Source organism: Ambystoma mexicanum, chromosome 6p (assembly GCF_040938575.1).
Source record: "Ambystoma mexicanum isolate Mex_15411 chromosome 6p, UKY_AmexF1_1, whole genome shotgun sequence".
Classification (NCBI taxonomy): Eukaryota; Metazoa; Chordata; class Amphibia; order Caudata; family Ambystomatidae; genus Ambystoma; species Ambystoma mexicanum.
The window spans coordinates 1,476,360,299-1,476,380,584 of NC_090935.1; the positions used below are offsets into that span (position 1 = coordinate 1,476,360,299).

Genomic DNA, 20,286 nt, shown 5'->3' on the forward strand with positions numbered 1-20,286 from the left:
CATCTCCTCGGATGGGGCCTCCCTCTGGAACAGCCTCCATGCCTCTCTCAAACTTGAGCAGAACCACCTCCATATCCGGAAGCAACTCAAGATCTTTTTTGCTTCTGCTTTCTCTCTTCCTCTCCCCTGCTGACGCACCTGACTGCTCCGCGCACTGACCACCTGTCACCCTCTGGACTCCGGACCAGGCTCCTGCATGTCCAGTTGCCCTTGCACTGCCTCGGGGCTCCCCAGAACTTAAGGGTCTGTATCTGCAACCCTACAGTCCCTTCCCTCTGCACTTATGAGCCACCCGCTGGCTGCACTTGTGAGTTAACTGCACTCACCCCCTCCCCACCGGAACTTCTCTGCTTCCCTCTTCCCTGCACTTGCACGATCTAAATGACACAAGGCCTAGTAAAATTGTTATTGTGTCCTCCCTTGTTTCCCCCTCCGTGTCTTGTCGTGCCTAGAAACACTTGTGTACAGGCACATTATAAATGCCACCTCATATCATATTATATGTATCTTGAATTCGGCTGTGCGAAAGAGGGAAAAAATTAGAACTGAGGCAACGGGTGAAGTGCGTGCTATTTATACCAATGTCAATGTCACGTGCAAGTGCAGAGATGGGAGATGCTGAGGGGTACCGACCCAATGACGCACAGTGCTCTCTGCTGTTGAAAAGTTTCCGAAACGCCAAGCAGGATATCGGTATATCAAAGATGAGGAATCCATGGGAGGAACATCCAGTAGAAAGAACATTAACAGGGGTAAGTAATTAGTTTGTTCCACATGCACTCAACGTTTTCTGGGGGAATATTTAAATTGAAGGATTCAACTGTGGTTGGCTCGAGCCTTTAATTTCCAAGCCAGGAGTCTGCCGGCTTTATTTCCATGCTCATAGTATCATTGTTTAACTTTCGGCAAGGCACGCCCTGCTGCGTTCCCTTTGATCACATTAATCTGCCTACAAAGGTTTTGGAGCTCTCTGAAAGCCTTTATGGGAACTAGTAGAGTGATTATTTCTCCTCCTTGACCCTGAGCTTTTCCAGGAGGAGGCTGGGTTCTTCAATTCTGATTCTTTTCAGCCTGCCCCTTTAGATCAGTACTACCCCATGATCACCTTGAAGTCATCACACTTAGTCCTCTCTTCTGTAGATCCCGAGGGTTATTTTCAAAGACGTGTGCAATGTCCTCCCTGATTTCCTCAAAGCAGACCAGGTCTCTAATAACTGCTGGGTTTCTACCTCCAGGATGTAGGCCTAGGTTTCTGCGGCAAATCTAGGGTGATAAAGACTGGAGCATGATATGAAAGTAGTTATTGTGTCTATTGTTGAGCCCTGCGCGTGTGGTATTAATTCTAAGTTCACCAGTATATAGTAAATCCAAGCATATATTCTATGAACATGAGAGAAAAAAGTATACTCCCTTTCACCCGGCTGTGCTTGCCGCCAGGAGTCTCTCAGGCCAGCCTCCGATATAATGTTTCAGGGATCCATTTAGGGCTGGGTCACTCCCCAATAAGAGCGTTTGGATATGTCCAATTGGGATCAAAGACCAGATTTAGGTCGCCTGACAGGATTTGGTGATCACTAGTGAAGGCTTGCCATCCCTCAAAACAGCACACACAAACTCCTTCTGTCCAGCTTTGAGACCATACACAGAGGTGATGGTGAGCCAAACCCTATTGAACAATACTGTCAAAATGGATATATACCCATGCGCGCAAGTGGCTGTTACGGCTGGGAGACGCGGATACTGCCATTTTCTTCACACTCCACTTTGTGACCATCAAGGTGTGAATTTCACAATTATATGGACACAAGCTAAATGGACTTAAGACCCGCCCACTTGCCGTTAAATACAGCCACGCACACGCATTTGGCGCATACTCATTTTGTAAGTGGCATTTTTAAGTGGCTGTTATGGCTGTTAGGACTCGTGGGCTGGAGGCGGTTTCTCGCTCGATTTGTTTTGAATCGGGCTGTATGAAGGTAAATTGTGTCCTTGTCAACGTTGTATTGACATTTGATTGTTACATTTTGTATCACTTAAGGAAATGTGCGCTTGCTAAAGCAGTCGACATGCTGATGTTCTGCTGAGTATATTTTTACATATAACGCTGTAAGGAGCATTTGAATGGACAACTTTCTGATTGATGGGATGGTATATGCTTTGGGCTTAAACTTTAAAGGAGTCCCTTTTTTAAAGGTTTAACATTACTGTTCCACCGTTTAGGAATGGGTGATATTGCTACCCTGCTGCGGTCTACTCAGTAAGTTTACTAAGCAAACAGCTCTTTTGAGGTAGCTTACGAATAGCTGGCCTGCTGCTTCGTGCAGTGGGGGATTTGGACACAAGGTACTCGACCAGACTTACCCGTGCTTTCCTGCACAAAGGTACAATATTGTTATTTTTCTATTGTATTGGACTTGGGTCCCGTTTGGCGGACACTTATTATCTATTAGTTTGTTAGTCAAACTGTGGGATCAGTCCCATTGGCTCTACTTTCTGGTGATATTAACGCAAGTACAGGATGGCACCCAAACTTCGGTCATATAAAGTAAAAAAAAGGGGGAAAAGGGTGCTCAGATGGGAAACAAACAGAATGAGCCTATGGATAATCTGACTAAGGAGCAGCCTAAAATCTCCAATTTTCTTAATAAAATGGATAATACTAAAGCACAAATGAGTGAGGAGGCTACCTCAGTACCGGAAAATAGCTCCATGATTGATAACGGTTCACTTTTAAATTTATGCCATGATTTTAGGAGGCAATCAGTGGGGCTTCCGGCGGTTGTAGGCCTCTCACAAGAGGAAAAACCTGGAGTATATGGATAATATAATAGGCACTAACCTGTCCTCTACACCAGAGCTAGGGAAGTTTGCCCAAGAAGATAGGATTAGTGATAATGATATGGAAGGTGATACCACATGGAATGTTCCAGAAAGTCCTATGAAGAGTTCTCTCAATATGGGAGGTAAACTAGATGCTATTACTACTATGGTGGGTATAATACTAAATATATGCACTAAACGCATGAAGGAACAACTAGAGCTTAAAAATGTGGTGCTGTTAGTGGTAAAACTATGAATGAAAACGATATTATTAGTGGTGAAATAGATACAGATGTAACTGCTGGGAAAGAAGGCAGTGTGGGTGAGGATATTGGTGATTTAAGTGAATTATGTATGATTGTGGATAGGGAAAGTAACAGGGTGAATGACTTAGATACCGATATACTTGAGATTAATGAAGGCAAAGTAGTGGTGGAAGCTATAGAATGTAGAAATTTTCACTTAGAGTGGGTTTCTTCCAATTTATTAGGACCAAAAAGAAGTCTACGCCGTAAACGTATCCAGGAAAACCCAGAAAAACTAAGATCGCTAAAAAGAATAGGGTAGCCCTAGGGGAAACAATCAAAAAGTGTATTGAATGGGAGGAAACAGGTTGTGGATTTGAGTTGAGTCAGGAGATAGTGGTAATCGAGGAGGAGAACAACAGCCCTAGTAAAAGAGATGAGGGGATTGAAAAATGGTTAAAAGGGAAATCCAAGTTAAAGCAAACTGAAATGACGTCCGGGTCCAGGGAAAATGAGGAATTCCTTTTAGCCAAGGGAGGTGAAAATCGGGGGTGAGCTATTTTACTATCCCTATAAATAAGATAAATGAAACCTTAGACCCCAAACCAAAAGCTGTATATATGGGGGAAATGGCAAGACTGGCAATGAATAAAAACCGAGGGGTGGAAGGAAGGAAAACATTAGAAATTGCCAATGCCACTGAGAACAGGGTTTTCGAACTGGGCAAGAGTATCAAGATCATTGAGAGATCGACCCAGGAGGAAATCCCATATTTGAATCATACTTGGTTGTTGGACCATTTAAAAAAGTTCCCCAACTTCAATGTATAAAATCCACAGATATTGAGAGAGTGATTCTACCTGAATTCGGTAGTTGGGAGAACTGGGCAATTATACAGTTCGGGACGGCAGTGATAGTGGATCTCATAAGAGAACATTCTGAAACACTTTGGGGTAAGGAGTTTGAAATGATTTTTTGCAAAAATGTTGGTAACTGTGCCTCTATAAAAAGTAAAATACTAAAAACAAAGGAATGTAAAGATTGTGGTCTGGAAGGGAGAAGCAGAATGGAGAGGTGATCCCGGACAGGACCTACTTTTAGCACCATTGAAGTGAGGAAGTTAAATATGAACCTACCATTTTATCCTGGAATAGTAGAGGCTTTCGATCGATCTTACATAAAGATGGAATGAGCCTCATAGGGCAAGCTGATTTTTTTGCATTTCAGGAGACCTGGTTGTGTGGCACTATGTTATTAGACGGATGTAACATACTAATGAAACCTGCTATCAGGGGAGAAAAGGGAGAATCTGTTGGAGGGCACCACATTGGGGCTAAAGACCCCATCACTATTAGAGACTATGATACATTTGCCTGTTCTCCCTTTGTTTTGTGTGTTATAATAGGAAATCTGATTGATAGTGGGTATATACTGTTTATTAATGTTTACTCCCGTCCGGGAGGGATCAACATGGAAACAGCAATAAGGTATATATCGGATACAATGGAAGGTTGGAGAAAGGAATCCCCGAGCTCGGAAATCATGATAGTAGGGGATTTTAATGCCTATTGTGATGTGGCATGGGAAGAGATAGAGACATGTAATTAATTGTGTGGGGACTATGAGGTAGTCCTCCCTTCTGAACAGGGGAAATCTGGTAATCTACTAAGACATCAATCACAAAATACACATGGAATTATTGGGGTTCAGATGTTCTTGAGTTGGGGTCTCTCCCTTTTGGAGCAAGGGGTTCCGGGCGAAAGACATACCACTTGGTCTAATGGAAAAGTTAGCTACCGACTTGCCTACATGTTCGGGCAAGTGGAATGCTTTGAACACCTATGCATACCCCTCAGTGATCATAAGGTATTGATGTGTAGATTGTTGAATGTGCATCAGAAAAGCTGGCTTAAAGGAGACATCATGAACATTCAAAACACAGCTGGGGGTAATAAGGTATGTTGGAATGAAAGGAATTTTGAAAAATGTAATCAGAAGTTTGACATCCTTACGATTGAGGGACAAGAGATTTCCCAAAATGGCCTGGAGGTAGTAACTTGCTAGGTTTCATTCAGAAATCTAATAGTAGAGTTAGTTTAACAACAAATAGAGAGAAAAAGCACAATAACCTATATGACTGCCAGATTAATGAAAAGAAAAGAAGAGTTAAGGTAGAAATAAATAACCTAAAAAAAGGATATAGAGATGAAGGATGAAGCGAGGTTGCAGATTATCACGGACATCCGGACAAAATATATGAATTGGCTTAAAGCCCACAAACAAGATGTCAACAATGCAAATTGGAGAATGATGTAGATACTCTGCAACTCGCATGATTCAAAAAAATGTTGGCACTTACATAGGCAACATTTTATTGAAGAAGAAGATAAAGATGTTAGTACTGTACTGCAGGATGAATGGATAATATACATCACTCAGCTCTTCTACGATAAAAACAAGATAAGATATGTAAAATCATCAGAATGAGTTGGGATGACGACAGGAAGACTTTCCCGTTTGGCATTGTAGACATCTTAAAAGTAATGAACAAAATGAAATCTTCCAGAGCCCCTGGTCTGGATGGGCTAGCCAATATTGTGATTACACAGAACCCAAATAAATGGGCTCATATACCCCTTCAACTTTACTCTTCTATGTGGCAAAATGGCAAGATAACTGTCAGTTGTTGTAAAGCCATAATGGTACCCATTTTTAAAAAGGGAAAAAGATCACTTCTAATAATTACTGCCTTTTAGCGATGGCTAACTCTAGCTGTAAAATATTTTGCTCATTACTCCTGGAAATGATAAATAAATGGATTAATGAAAAGAAATTACTACTACCTCAACAAACTGGGTTTAGACAGGGCTACAGTACCCTGGATAATATGGTAATGGTAAACTATATAATTGCTGATACAGTTGAACAAAAGGGTACTAGTCTGTATGTGTGCTCTATCGATTACTCGAAGGCATTCAATATGGTTGATAGAGAAAGGCTATGGAGTAAATTAGCTGACTGGAAGATCTGCCCTCTTATTCTACATTTCATGAGAGACTTCAGTTACTATCTGTCTAGGCAAAGGTGCTAACACCTCCCCTCCTATTAACAGTAATATAGGCCTTAAGCAGGGGTGTGTCACCTCCCCAGTATTGTACAACTTATATGTTGCCGATATGTGGGAGAGGTTTGAAGGTATTAACAACCCACCTAAAGTGGGTGAGGTGGTGATTAGCTGGTTAATGTACGCAGATGACACCGTTCTCTTAGATAAAACAGCGATAGGATTACAGAGGATGTTGAAGGCGGTACAGAGATATGCTAAAGATAACTATGAGCATAAATGCACAAAGATCATGAAGTTTGGGGGAAACAAAAAGAAGAGGGATATGCGCAGCTTTAAGTGGAAAATTGAAACAGAAACTATTAAGGTAGTGGAGATCTATCCATATTTGGATATGCTCATGATGAATAACCCCCCCCCCTTAATTTCTATTGTGAGATGATAGAATCTAAGGTGACAAAAAAATTGAATGTAATGAGATCTTATATGACAAAAAAGGGGGGCCACTCTTGAAGTTTTCTGCAAATCTACCAGGGGCAATATATGCTCTAGAATCAGTTGTGGAAAATGATAAAGTTAATTTGGGGAAAATTGAGGGAAAACTATGGAGACCGGTGTTGATGGTGGCCAATTCCACACCAATAGAAGCTATGAGATGCCAATTGTGGTTAACTGCACTTGCCACCTTGTGGAAGATTAGATGCTGTAAATGATATGTGAACATTTACATCGAGATCGGCGGAGAGGGCAGGAGTCCTGCTCACATCCTCCCTCCTAGTCCAGGAACCCTAATTACCGCACTGCAGGAGCAGCTGTGCTTCTGATGACCGCACTGCAGGAGTAGCTGCGCCCCTACATACTCTGTGTGCAGCCCCATTGAGCAGGTGAGCACGATCCGCGTGCGATGCCCGCAGTTCCCCAGGGTCCCTGCAGCATTGCACATCGTATTTCAGGCTAATTTTGAGGCCTCTTTACCACACCGCACAAAGCAGCCTTATCCAAAATGGCCACGCCACGCTTTGTTTATACGTTGCCTAGCAATGTTTCCATTTGAATCAGCGAGTATCCGCCGGGTACGCGGAAGCCGGCACTCTCGCATGAAGGCCTGTGAGAGTCAAGGCCCTGTTTGCCCCTGTTCCAGTGCCTGCGACTCCACTGCATTGAGATTGGCGGTGAGGGCAGGAGCCCTGCTCACATCCTCCCTCCTAATCCAGGAAACCTGATGGCCACGCTGCAGGAGCAGCTGTGCTTCTGATGACCACGCTGCAGGAGCAGTTGCGCCCCTACATACTCCGTGTGCAGCCCCATTGAGCAGGTGAGCATGATCCGCGTGCGATGCCCCCAGCCCCCCTGGGTTCCTGCAGCATTACACATCATATTTTAGGCTAATTTTGAGGCCTCTTTACCACACCGCACGAAGCAGCCTTATCCAGCATATCCATGCCACGCTTTGTTTATATATGTTGCATAGCAATGCTTCCATTTGAATCACTGAGTTTCCACCGGCAGGCGGAAGCCGGCCCTCTCGCGTGAAGGCCAATGAGAGGCAAGGCTGTGTTTGCCCCTGTTCGCCAAGGGGAGCCAGGAGCCTTGTACACTTCCACAAGCTGCTCTACATCACCATATCTGTGTTGGTCGATGATGCATCACTATACAGGTAATACTAACCTACTAGACTCAACATCTGGACCTGAAAAGGTCTGAACACTGACACTTTTGCAGTAAAACCGACATAAGGCTATCACACTCTAAGGAACTTTTGCCAATCTAGCATTGCCTTCCGCCGCTTCACTGATTGATAAGGCTAACCCTCTAATATACTGTGTATTCCACAAACTATGTCGCCTAAACAATAAAGATACAGTCTAATGCTCCGGACTGCCCTGTACTAGCTATGCATCCTACCCATTGTTAGGAACTTGATTCCACCTTTCTGATTATTTAGTGTTTGTCTACATACTACGCATTGCTATGATACATTATAGTAGCTTTCCTGTATTACTTTGTAACATGCCATACTGCTAGCAATGGAACCTATAGCCTCCACTATAGCTGCTGCCGAGCTGCATGTCGCACTATGAAAGTATAACCTGCCGCTTTATATTACTCAGCATCCTGCCCCTGGTTAGCAACTTGAAGTCAGCATACTTTAATAACTTTTGTCTGACGCTATATTATTCTCGAAATCATACTAGCATCTTGTACTAGCATGCCCCGATTTGATTCAGCCTTTTACAGTGAGTGTTGCTCGACTGCATACTTTACGGGGAACTGATTGTACTCGGCTTTGTAAATCAACTGTGCCTCTTTACCAGCTTGCTTCATTTTGAATCAATCTATTACTACTGGCGCAGCTTGATAGCATGCTGCATTAGAAATTGCTTGCATACCGATTCGCAAATCAAATCTGCCGTTTGTACTAGTTCACTGCAATCTGATTCAGCCTAGCATTATTGATGTTGCTTGACTGGAAGCTTTGTGTATTATTGACTACAATGTGTATTATTCGACTATTATTGACTACATGCTGCATTGTGAAATCATACTTGCGTCTCTCAACAACTTATATCCTGCCCCACTGCCTGCAACTGGAATCAACCTATCATCATCATACTATATATTGCATTGCTAAGCTAGCAGTCTCCTGCCATCTGTAGAACTGAACCTACTTCTCAAGCAATAATACTCTATAAGCAACCTTGGTGCATTATCTATGCTCCCATCCTATATCTAGCCTTACTGTGCACCATACTACTACATGGCCCATTGTCTAGCTGTACTAGCCATTCTACCCTACCAGAACCAGACTTCACCACATTAGGTAGCATGGCAACTTCAGATGTTACACCCACGTCAACCTTAAACACAAAAAGGAGGTAGGGGGATAATTTTTAAACTGCTACACTAAAAGAAACAACCCCAAGATAGGTAGAACCTATAAATCAACACGACAAGTGCTGGTGAGAAGAGTTCAACTGCAGGTATGAACACTCCTACTCTCTACTACACAGAGAGGGAACAAGCAAACAACAAAACATTCCACATCAAATGTTGTGTCGTGACCAAATGTACTAACACAGGAAAAGTAAACCAGTTTTTAGACTACGCAAATAGTAGGAAAATATAGTTTTATTCAGACACATCAATTAAAATCTCAAAAGTACAACAAAATATAACTCAGTATACATTGCATCTTCTGTTGATTCAACAGACATTTAACAGGCAAAAAAGAATGCACAGGGAAATAAACCAAATTAAAGAAGGTTTTCAGGCTTGACAAAACAGTAAGTCAAGCTCATTGGTCAGCCAAGAATTTCAAAAGATGACCAAAAGTGCGCTAAAATCTCAAATATCCATTTGTTACCATACCACTCCAATCCCATTCAGCCCGACATGTTTCATTCCTCACACACTTCTCATACACTAAAATCTGGGTAAATTCTTCAGGGGTGCTAGTTTGCCTGTGGACAGTTTGCAATGTGATGTATAACAAAATCGAAAACCACAATGATCTTCAGATTAGAGACCCAAAAAGAGAGTCAAAGGATAAGTCACCCAACAGCGCAGTTTGCTTGTTCCTACTGCGACGACCCTCGTCGTTAGGCCGACTAGAGAAGACTGGTGTGCCCACCTGTGGGAGAAATAGAACAGGGGTAAATATTAAGCCTACTGTCCTATAGGGCTGATAAATCAACCATCTATTAGGGAGGTTTGATTATGACTATCAACCTTAATAAAGAGGTTCTTAAGACTCTAAGACCACGAAGGGTACCAACATGCTGCATCAGATGGAAATGTCAGAAAGCAATGCCTCATTTGTCCATAGATATTTTACACTAAAACCTCAATCAACTGACTAGCTGACAATAAAGGCAATGTAATAGAGAAATACATTGAGAGTAAAGAACGATGTGTTACTAGAAATTCTCTGACGTGAACCAGTTGGTAAGCAAGTTCAGCTGTTGGAAAAGTCTCCTTGCCCTGATTCCCCTGCTTGCACAGAGGAAATGCATATAGGTCATCACTTACCGGCGACATTCTCAGGTCGGGAGAGCCGTTGGTGTGGGATGTGCTGCTGTACTTCCAGGCCTTGTAGAGCTAAGCGTGAATGGTGCCGTGCATGGCGTCTGTGGTTTGGGGCTGGTTCTGTCCCTGACCCTGTGCGCGCTGGTTCGCGATCCCCTTCTCAAATAAAGTAGTGTGGTGGTATGCCGACAATGTTGTACCTGGTTTGCATTTCAGACTAAAAAAAGAGAAAGGCGGGGAACATAACCCAAGGATGTGTTAAATGATATCATAAGGACAGGAATAAAGAACAATGTAATTCAAAAAATTGTCAGGCATGAACCAGTTGGTTGGCAAAATCAGCTATTAGAAAAGCCTCCTACACCTTATTACCCTGCTTATACAGCGCGAAAAGCATGTAAGTATTCACTCACTGGCGAAATTCGCAATAGGGAGTGGAGTGTACTCCTATTCTTCCAGGCCTCATAGAGCTTCGCAAGAATAGCGCCGTACATGGCGTTTGTGGCTAGGGCTGGTCCTGTCCCTAATTAGTAAAGAAAAAATCAAGCAAGGCACAGCACATTAGTAGGACAGTCCATCCATGTCCGGCTGTTAACTGTTAATACTAGACAACCGCGCTGCAGCATTACCTAATTCTGTTCACGCTGGTTCGCAATCTCGTTCTTAAATGTGATGGGACAGCGGTGTGCCAACAGTGACGCACCGGGTTTGCAGTTCAGACTAAAAAGAGAGAGTGACGGGAGCATTCCCCAGAACTGTGTTAGATTATAACGCGGAAGCAGGGTTGTTATAGTGACAACATAAGTTTCCCAAAAAGCATCTTCTCAGAACAGGCACCCGGAATGTTTACCTGTATGCATTTGTCATAAATGACCAGCATTGAAAAGGTAGAGAAATATGCTAGCTGTAAGCTGTTGTTGTCAGCTATTTAATGCCGTGGGCACAAGTCAATCTCGAACGCCGTCAAGCAGGAGGGCCCCTGAAATGAACCCAACGCGATAAATTAGAACGAGGCAACTGCTCAAGGGAGCTCAGCTACATACGCACTAAACCCTGCCTGGCCGGGGTGTAGCCCAGACCAAGCACACTACGTAAGTACTAGCTAATGTGGCAGGACTCGCATTACGCTTACCGTTAGTCCGGTGTAGACTGTGAATCAGAGAACCTACACCCTCCGTCAAACACAGATGCTAGCGGTTGCTGCATGGCTGTAGTTGATCTCTCGTCACTGGTTCTCTAGTCCCGAATGTCTGTGCGGTCGGTGTTCACTTGATTATTTATCCCCTACTAGCCGCCACGTCACATTCTGTTGCTCGGCAACCAATGTGAGACACGTGAGCAGCCAAGGTACCAGTTGGTGAAAAACACTGAGCCTGCTGGTATCTGTAGTTTAAAATGAACACACCTTCTCATTGCTCTAACGGGACTGGGGAAATAGTGTGGAGAAATTGATCTCTACGCTATCTATCTTAGGAAGCATAGACAGAATGAAATTAAAACCAAAAACTGCAAAAATGGAGATGAATAAGCGGCTCAACCATGCAACCAGCTGGTTAGATCGTTTCCTGGGTTCTGCTCATTGATGGACAATAGTTAAACTGTAAACAGTCCAATCAAATTATGCGTTTACCCCATTAACCAAACTGTTGGCCAAAAAAATGAGCTGCTGATCTCTTTTCAACAGTGTGATTTTATCTCTGTTCCCATCGCTATTCGGGTTCAATCTCCAAATGACAGTCCAACATAGATCCTCTACTTTGTGGAAATGTTCAACCCAATGGTCTACCAGTGGGGCGTTAAGTGTACGGTTGTGAATGCAACTTTTGTGCTTGCTGATGCGGGTTTTAACCTTCCTTTTGGTTTTGCCTATATATAACAGATTACACAGGCACCTAATTCCATACACAACCATGGTTGAATTACAATTGGTAAAGTTGTTTTGTCTCCACATGGTGCTTAATCCAAGATTGAGTTCATTTGTTTTGAAGGTGGAATTGCAACATGTGCATTGTCCACATGGAAAATGGCCACTTAGTTTGGAAAACCCCCATTGTTCCGGGAGCGTGCTCTGTTTAGCTGGTCTTGAGCTAACGTTGTTTTGCGAGATTTTTTCTTTCAAGTTGGAGCCCACGTCAACTGGCAGCTAGCAGTGATGTTTGCAGCGGTGCAGCCATTATAACAGGAAGTGGTTGGACTGCAGGAGGTGGTTGGGCTGCAGGTGTTGGTTGAGCTGCAGGAGGTGGTTGGGGTGCAGGTGCCGGTTGGGCTGCTGGAGGTGGTTGCGCTGCAGGAGTTGGTTGAGCTGCAGGAGGTAGTTGGGCTCCAGGTGTTGTTTGAGCTGCAGGAGGTGGTCGAGCTGCAGGAGGTGGTGATGGTGAAGCCTTCCCGCCTGCACGTGCCTGGCCTGAAGAGGACCAGCCATGTCGCTGTTGGAGGATGTGCCTGTTGGGGTGAGATGAGCATGCAGTTAGTCTTCAGGTAGTCACGTCTGTGGGCTTGCATTACATTCATGCTACATTGTGTGTGTCCTGCTCTTGTCCTGCTCTTGTCATCCTGTCTGTTGGGTCTGTGTGCTTCTGAATGGGGGTTGGGGGTGAACAATGACTGTTGGTCTGCCAATGTGACTTGTTGTTGTGCGTGCAGTGGGCCTATGTTTTATGTCCTGTTCTCCCTTTGGCGCACATGAGCACTCATCTTGTGTCCATTTTTGGGGCAGCGCAACTTGACTATGGTCCTTGTGTATGGCTACGTCGGCCCCAACCCCTGGCATGTGTGATTGGCCCATTTGTTGGACCTCTCTCCTGTTTCCCTGCCTGTGGATGCATTTATTTTGACACAAAATTGTCATTTACTGGTGTTTGTTATACTTACCAACATCGCCTTGGGTCCCAGCGCCGGGCTCTGCTTCCCAACTCCCTCGATGTGTTCCATGTGCAAGATGGGGAGCTGCACATCTCCTCCCAGGACATCAGGGTCGGGGTGCTAGCGTCCCACCTCCTGTGGCAACATATTCGCTCTGATGGGTGGCCAGAATGTTCTGTACCTGCAGCCGCAGGTCATCCCACCGCTTGTGGTAGTCACGGGGCGTGCGCATGACGGGAGTGGCTGCACATCTTGGATGCTCATGTGGAAGTGCACTGGCATGGAGTGCGTGGAATGAAGTGGGTGGATTTGGTACCTCTCTGTGCTTCTTTGGTGACACAGCGTCATCCAGACATTATTATTATTCATTGTGGAGGCAACAGTTTAGGACATGTGTCTAGAATCTCTTTGTAATTTGCAATGAAAGAAGGACTTGGGAAAGTCATGGACATGTATCCAAACTCCAGAGTAATTTCTTCCTGTATTGCGCAGAGACAAATGTGGCTGCATTCTTTTTCATTTGGTCCACAAATGGAGAAAGCAAGGCGCAATGTTAAAAAGGCTGTTTGTGCCTTTTTTGAGAGATGTTGGTATGTCCTCTTTTCAGAATGAAACATTATGTTTTGTAGTGCACACATTTTTCGTAGAGATGGAGTATGTCTTACTTATGCTGGCAATCAGATTTTTCTGTGGAATTTACAAAATGCATTACAACCTTTTTTGGAATTAGAGCAATCCATTTTGAGTAGGTGTTGACCATTTGAAGTTTTTGGAACACAAAAAAACACCACAAAAAGGCTCTTTTCAGAGCCACCACTTCCTCCCATAGAAAAGTGCAATGGTTCTGATAGAGCAGTGCCCCCAAAAAATAAATGTCTGCGGACTGTCCGCAGACTTCTAAAAAATGCACAGGGCCCTGCACTATTTATTTGTCACTTCTATTTTTAAACTGTGAAAGGTGACTCTGAAAAGAGCCCTTTTTTTGTTTTTGTTGTTTTATAGTTTTTGGGGTTTTTTAAACACGACACACAAGGAAAGGAGGGGACAGGAGGGTACGGAAGGGACACCAACCACAGGGATAAGAAAGGGCAGGTGGAGAGAGGAAGATGTAGGGTGAGCCTTATTGAGATAGGTCGCAGACCTTCTGATGTTCCTTGACCTCAGTCTCGAAAGCACTCCGAAGGTTCTCCCCCCTGCAGAGTACTGCGTTGCAGTACATGCACAATATTGTGACCTTTGAAAGGTAAGGGTCAACAGCATCAAGGATGACCTGTGAGGCAGCTGGAGGGATGCGCTGTCTCACGGGAGTGTCTTTTGTGGTGACAGGCAACGGAGGATGCTGCAGAGGAACTCAACCTACTATGCTTATTGCAAGGTACAACCTTATGAATAGCCTTACGAATAGCCCCATCATGGAACGACTTAGGTGACTTTCATTGATGTAGTACCATAGCTATGCGAACCAGGCTTGCCACGACTCAGCAACATGTGGCACTGAGTGCAGATCACCTTGCTCGCATCAGCTTTTTCCTTTCCATCAACAGTGGTAAATAACTGCCACACTCAAGACTCACGATGAGTGCTAGTAGTAGGGACTTCCACTACCTCATCCTCTTCATCCCTCTCCTCTGCATCCTCATGCCTGTTCCCCTCTGCCGGCACTTGGGACGTGGTGGTGGTGGAGGGGCTGGGGGTGCTGATGCTGAGGCAGTAGCAGCAGAAGCAATTTGGGATGCCATCTGGAAGGTTAATAACCAGGAACCAGTAACCAAGAACATCAACCCGCACAATTGTCCAGTTGTAAATCTTGGAAATCCAAAAGCAGAATGAGGATCAGCTCTGGGCTGTGGCCTTTTATAGGGGTGCAGGTGCATGCTTCGCGGACACCCGCGCTGGTCACAGACACATCGAACACCAAGAAAGGGCTCAAAAAGTTCCAAAAAGTATTTCGATCGGCAGGGACATTGTCTGGGACATGTGCAATGGTGAACTTTTACTGTAAAATACCTTGGATTGTTCAAAAAAGCACTTTTTAAATGTTCGGGGGACTGGAGAGTGTCCGCAAATCAGGACACATGCTCAGCGTGGGTGTGGTCACATGATGATGTCGCAGACACGTTCGCCAATGGGACGGCTGTCCGCTGGACACCAAATACGCAGGGACGGTTGTGCGCACGGGCGCGGGTGTTCTACGGACAATGTTCGGGTCCCCGAACTAATTAAAAGTGCGACACACGTGCGGCGGACAGTTACAGACAGGCGCAGTGTTCGTAGGACCCAAGGGTGTTTTACAAACAGTGTTGAAGTCCCCGAATAAAATAAATGTGCGTCACAACTTTGCGGACAGGCGGACGGGATATGTGTTCTACAGACATATTCATTCTGGTTGCAGACATTACGAACAGGGGGGTGTTCTTAAGACACCTCCATTTTGGGTTATTGGGGACAGGCGGACATCTTGTGTGTTCTAGGGACACCTCCATTTTAATTACTAACAGTACGAACAGCTATGTTGTCCTTAAGACACCCCCATTTGGGTTAATTGTGGACAAGCGGATATATTGGGCCTCATTACGACTCAGGCGGTAAGGGTTTTACGGCGGCGTTAACAGCGCCGACCCTTACCGCCTGAGTACGAGGTCCCTTAGCGCCATGGCGGACTTAACACCTGCTTTTAGCAGGTGTTAAAATCCATGGCGCTAAGGGACCATGGAGTTAATTACGCCACCGTAATTTACGGTGGCGTAATTAACGCCTTCCCCACTCCCATTATGCCCTATGGGGCAAAAATGGGAATGGGGAAGGGTAAATGGGGATTGGGGACTTACCGCCCCGCCAAGGTCGGAATGGGGCGGTAAGTCCGCCAACCACCATGGCGTAAATGTAGTTTACGCCATGGTGGTAAAGTCACGGCCCAGGCGGTAACTTACCGCCTGGGTCCTAATGAGGCCCATTGTGTTTTCTAAGGACACCAGCATTTTAATTACGAACAGCACGAACAGGTATAGTGTCCTTAGGACACCCCCATTTTGGTTAATTGCGGACATAACGCACACCTGCGCTGTCCCCGGACACCCTAACTGCCTTTAAAAAAAAAATTAGACACAGGCATATACCAAGAACACACTTAAAATGTTATTATTGTTTAACAGTATAAAAATTACGAAAGAGAGGGGGAAGCAGAAACTGAAACAAATACAGGGGAATTAGGGGTTTGGAAATGATGTATGGGAGGGGAGGAAGGGATGGAAGTTTCATCATAACGTTTTTCTTGCTGGGGAGTGTTTGGGGATAGTTGGCTGGGACATGGGGAGGGGGAACAGGTACATGTGGGACAGTGATATTTAATCTTTTTTTTAATGTGATCCTCAATAAACTGTTTTAGAAGATTGACATTTTTCGTTAACATATTCATTTTTAGTTCCATTCGTTTCAGAGGATCTTCTAATGTCTCTCATGGTATATTATACTTATTGTCTGTATGGTCTGTTAAAAAAATAAATATGTTAACTACGCATAAAGTAATGGTTATTAATTGGTTTATATAGAGAAATGTTGTTTCTACCATTAGTATCACTGTCTTCACTCATTTATATTGTGGGGAATTTTCTTCCAGCCATTCCAAAGTATTGGACATTTCTGTGTAAAAAAAATAAAAAATATTAGTTTTAGTGTTCGTAATACAGAACATTTATAAATACATGAAATAAATATTGTGTACTTGTTTCTTACAAACCTTTGGTGTTACTGCTGTGTAGGTATGATCTTGTTTTTGCTGCACAGTTTCTGTGAGATACTTCTGTTGGAGGCATATTTATTTTGTTTTGGTATATTGCATTATATTGGAAACGCTATTTCAGTGGATGGTTGGTGTCTTACATATACAGTTTCCACTTCTTATTTATGATTAAATGTAATGTACTTATGTGGTGCTTTTTGAACATGTTTGGTGTTTTTATTGCATGATACAATAATGTAAGATACCCCTGAGTTTTTGGATAGTGCTGATGGTGACCGCATCCGTCCGCGGACATGTGCACGGTCCACAGACACCCAAATCACTAGCGGGGCAGGGGGTTCAGTTTTTTCTATGTTATATGTATGTGAGTTAAAGGGACGTTATGGTTAAGTTGCGCTACTAAAAACCTATGAAATTCAGTGAAAAAAACTTTGTTAAACGGACGTTATGGTTCCAAGTAAAACCGAAAAACCCATGAAATTCGCCAGTTAGGGTAAACTAAGCAACCATAAAACGCGCCACCACCGTGCACTGCTTAACGACTGGCCACGCCCTGGCTGATTTGCAGCCAGCAACGAGGCACTCCCGAGCTGAGAAGGCGGCGCCAAGGTCAGCTTTCTGGCTCTCTTGTGCCCACCTGGCCCCACCCAACTCAGCATAACAAAGACATTTCATTGGCTGACAAACAGCCAATAAAACAAATGTTATCCCCAATGCTACCATTCATATCCTCCTATGTTTGACACTGCACTGTTTATGCATGTATCAATACTGGCGGGGCCACAGGTCTAGCGCCCCGCCAGCCTCTTAACACAAATGTATTACGTCAACTGCGTGGAGCCCTATGAGCTCCATGCAGTGTAGTAATACGGCAATTGCGTGAAATGGGACGCGCCCCGGCCTCTGCTTTTGTGTCAATCAGAGTCAGCCTCGGCCAGCTGGTGACTCGACTGCAATCACACAATAATTATTTATTTAAACATTACGCAGCGTGTTAGAGAGTAAAATACATTTCTTTGAAATCATGAATGCACAAAGCCAGTACAGTTTTCTCTGCACTCCTGGGGGTATGGGGGGGGGCAGTGCCCCCACACCCTACACAAGCAGCCGCCACTGGCTACTGGATATGTCCCGTTAATCAGGTCAGGCACTTGACTTTTAGTGCATACACCTGATACCAGTTAGCTCTCCTCACATATGTAAAAGTCAGAACCAAAAGACACACCCTGAGCAAGGTGGAACACGAGTAGGAGCAGAACTTCTATCGCAAAGGTAAACCTACTGGAGCAGAGCAAAGGATCCAGGGACAAGAGCAGCGGGTCAAACATCGCAAGAGTTCCCCATGGGAGGTTGTTGCCTGTGACAGGCCGCGAAAGATACATGGCGACAGTCAGATCCCACGTCTGCAGGCTGCATTGTGTTTCAAGGATGCCAGCGACCCTCCCGGGTGAACGGCTGAGTTTGTGAGGTGAGGTCAAACATGCGGTACTAACCTTGACTCGTGAATTGGAAATCGACAAACCAAGAAAGAAATACACGCAGCCGGTGAGTTTGCAAGTGACCAGAGAGACCGGTGTGTGTTAAAGAGTTTGAAGTGGGAACATTATATCGCAAGGGGATGAGATGTGAAGAAAGGCAGACCTGTGAATAAACTTTGAAGTAAGGACAGCTGCAAAAGCAGCGATACTTAGTAACGGAGTGGTCCAGCGAAAGGAAGTAGCCCACTCAAGTCTCTGTGAAAGGTACATTGTTTCTAATGATAAAGCGAATGAACTGCAAAAGCAAAGTCAGCAAAATTAACTCCTAGAGAAAGGGGAAGAGTGAAAGTTGAACCTTGAACTATTAGTCGAATTGGTCCTGCGAGGTCTGTAAAGAAAACCATGCATATTCAAAGGTCTTCGACATCCGAAAGCGGTCTGAACCCGGCAGAGGAATACCCCAAGTATAATTAGCTTGGGGAAGGGAGCCCCTTTGCAAGTTTTGATTGAATTGTGTTTTGAAGAGGTCTGTGCCCGACAAAGGGAGACCCATATGAACTGTGTTTAGAAGAGGTCTGAGCACGACAGAGGGAGACCCATATGAACTGTGTTTTGAAGAGGTCTGAGCCCGACAGAGGGGCACCGACATGAACCTTTTTGTTGAAACATTATTTGGAGGTCTGAAGAGAGAGACTTTAACATGGAAGGCCAGGCGGGTCTCGATCCATGTTTTGGAACTGTTTATTGTGTTGTAAACCTGAGCCAGAGTGTGTCATCCTGTCTACAGGGACCGCCTTACTACGTGGGGTCTAACGGTCTAACGTGGGGAGGAGAGTTGGTTGAGCTACATTTATTCTTTTTAACATTGATTTTTCCTTAACATACATTTCTCCTTTATACACTTTTTGTACAAGAGATAGGGCAGGCATTCATTTTTCTTAGCATTTTGATTTGACAGACTCCACTAGGACTGTTCTGTTTATCATTTGATGTTCAAGAATACTCCCATCTTAGTTATAGGGCAAAGTAGGAGGCTTCAATAAAGGTTTTACAAATTGTACCTAATGTGTCAGTTTCATACTTGTGATACCATGCCTCACCCTACACAGGTTGATAAAAATAACGTTGTTAAATAATAAAAAAATTGTGCACGCCTGTTTTGGGATGGATGGGAAATTCCCATGAACTAGATGTTGCCTGATTAAAATATACTACAATCTGTGTCATTTTGGCTCAATATATGTGCCAACTCTCAAGGATGATTCAAGGGTTTTTATTGAAGTTCTACTGGGCCCTAGTGCCATCCCGCTCTCTCATCTTGCTTTGCACCTCCTCTGTAACCCAGGCAATTTTTACCCCCAGGTTATTATATACAGAAGATGGACCCCTACTGTCTAATTCTAGGTTTTACATAAGGAATGCGTTATGAAGGCAAATTGCCTTCTGTAGCTAAACTCACCCATTAACTCCCGAACTGCCCCATCTCTAACCAGTCTTTAGTGCTCTATAGTGATAAGGGATTCCATCTAACACAAATACTGAGCCTCGAGGTTGACGGTAACTGCCGGTACTACCGGCGGGTTTCTGCTGACTTTGTAACACTGTTCTGCCGCCTGATATCCTGGTGCCAACAGGACATTACAAGTCCCGATGGTCTGGGATGTCAGGCCTTGGAAACTGTAAGTCCCTATTCCTGTGGAATCCCATAGGACTCCATGGGAATGGGGACACGGAAGCACCGGCACTGTTGCTAACGGTCCTGGATTTTATGTAAAAACTATGCCTGCGTGGGTCAGTGCACCCAGCAGATCAGACCTGCCGGGTGCACCGCCCCCTGCAGGCATTTTCATAGTCTGGCAGTCTGGACCGCCAGACTTGGAATGAGGCCCACTGTTGGATTCAGTCCTTCTATCATGCTCAGTCCTGCCTCTCCTCTCTCGACTCTACTCACTTCCTCTCATTCTTCCCTAGAACCTTCTGTCCCTCTACTTCACAACTACTGACTCCTCCGCACTACTACTGCTTCCACAATACTACTGCTCCATCCTCTGC

At 44.5% G+C, this 20,286-nt stretch overlaps 1 protein-coding gene across 1 annotated transcript in view; it reads left to right on the forward strand.

Moving 5' to 3' along the window:
* Nucleotides 1–20,286, forward strand: part of LOC138511068 (uncharacterized) — a 3,073,423-nt gene that overhangs the window by 496,772 nt on the left and 2,556,365 nt on the right. The window lies entirely within an intron of this gene.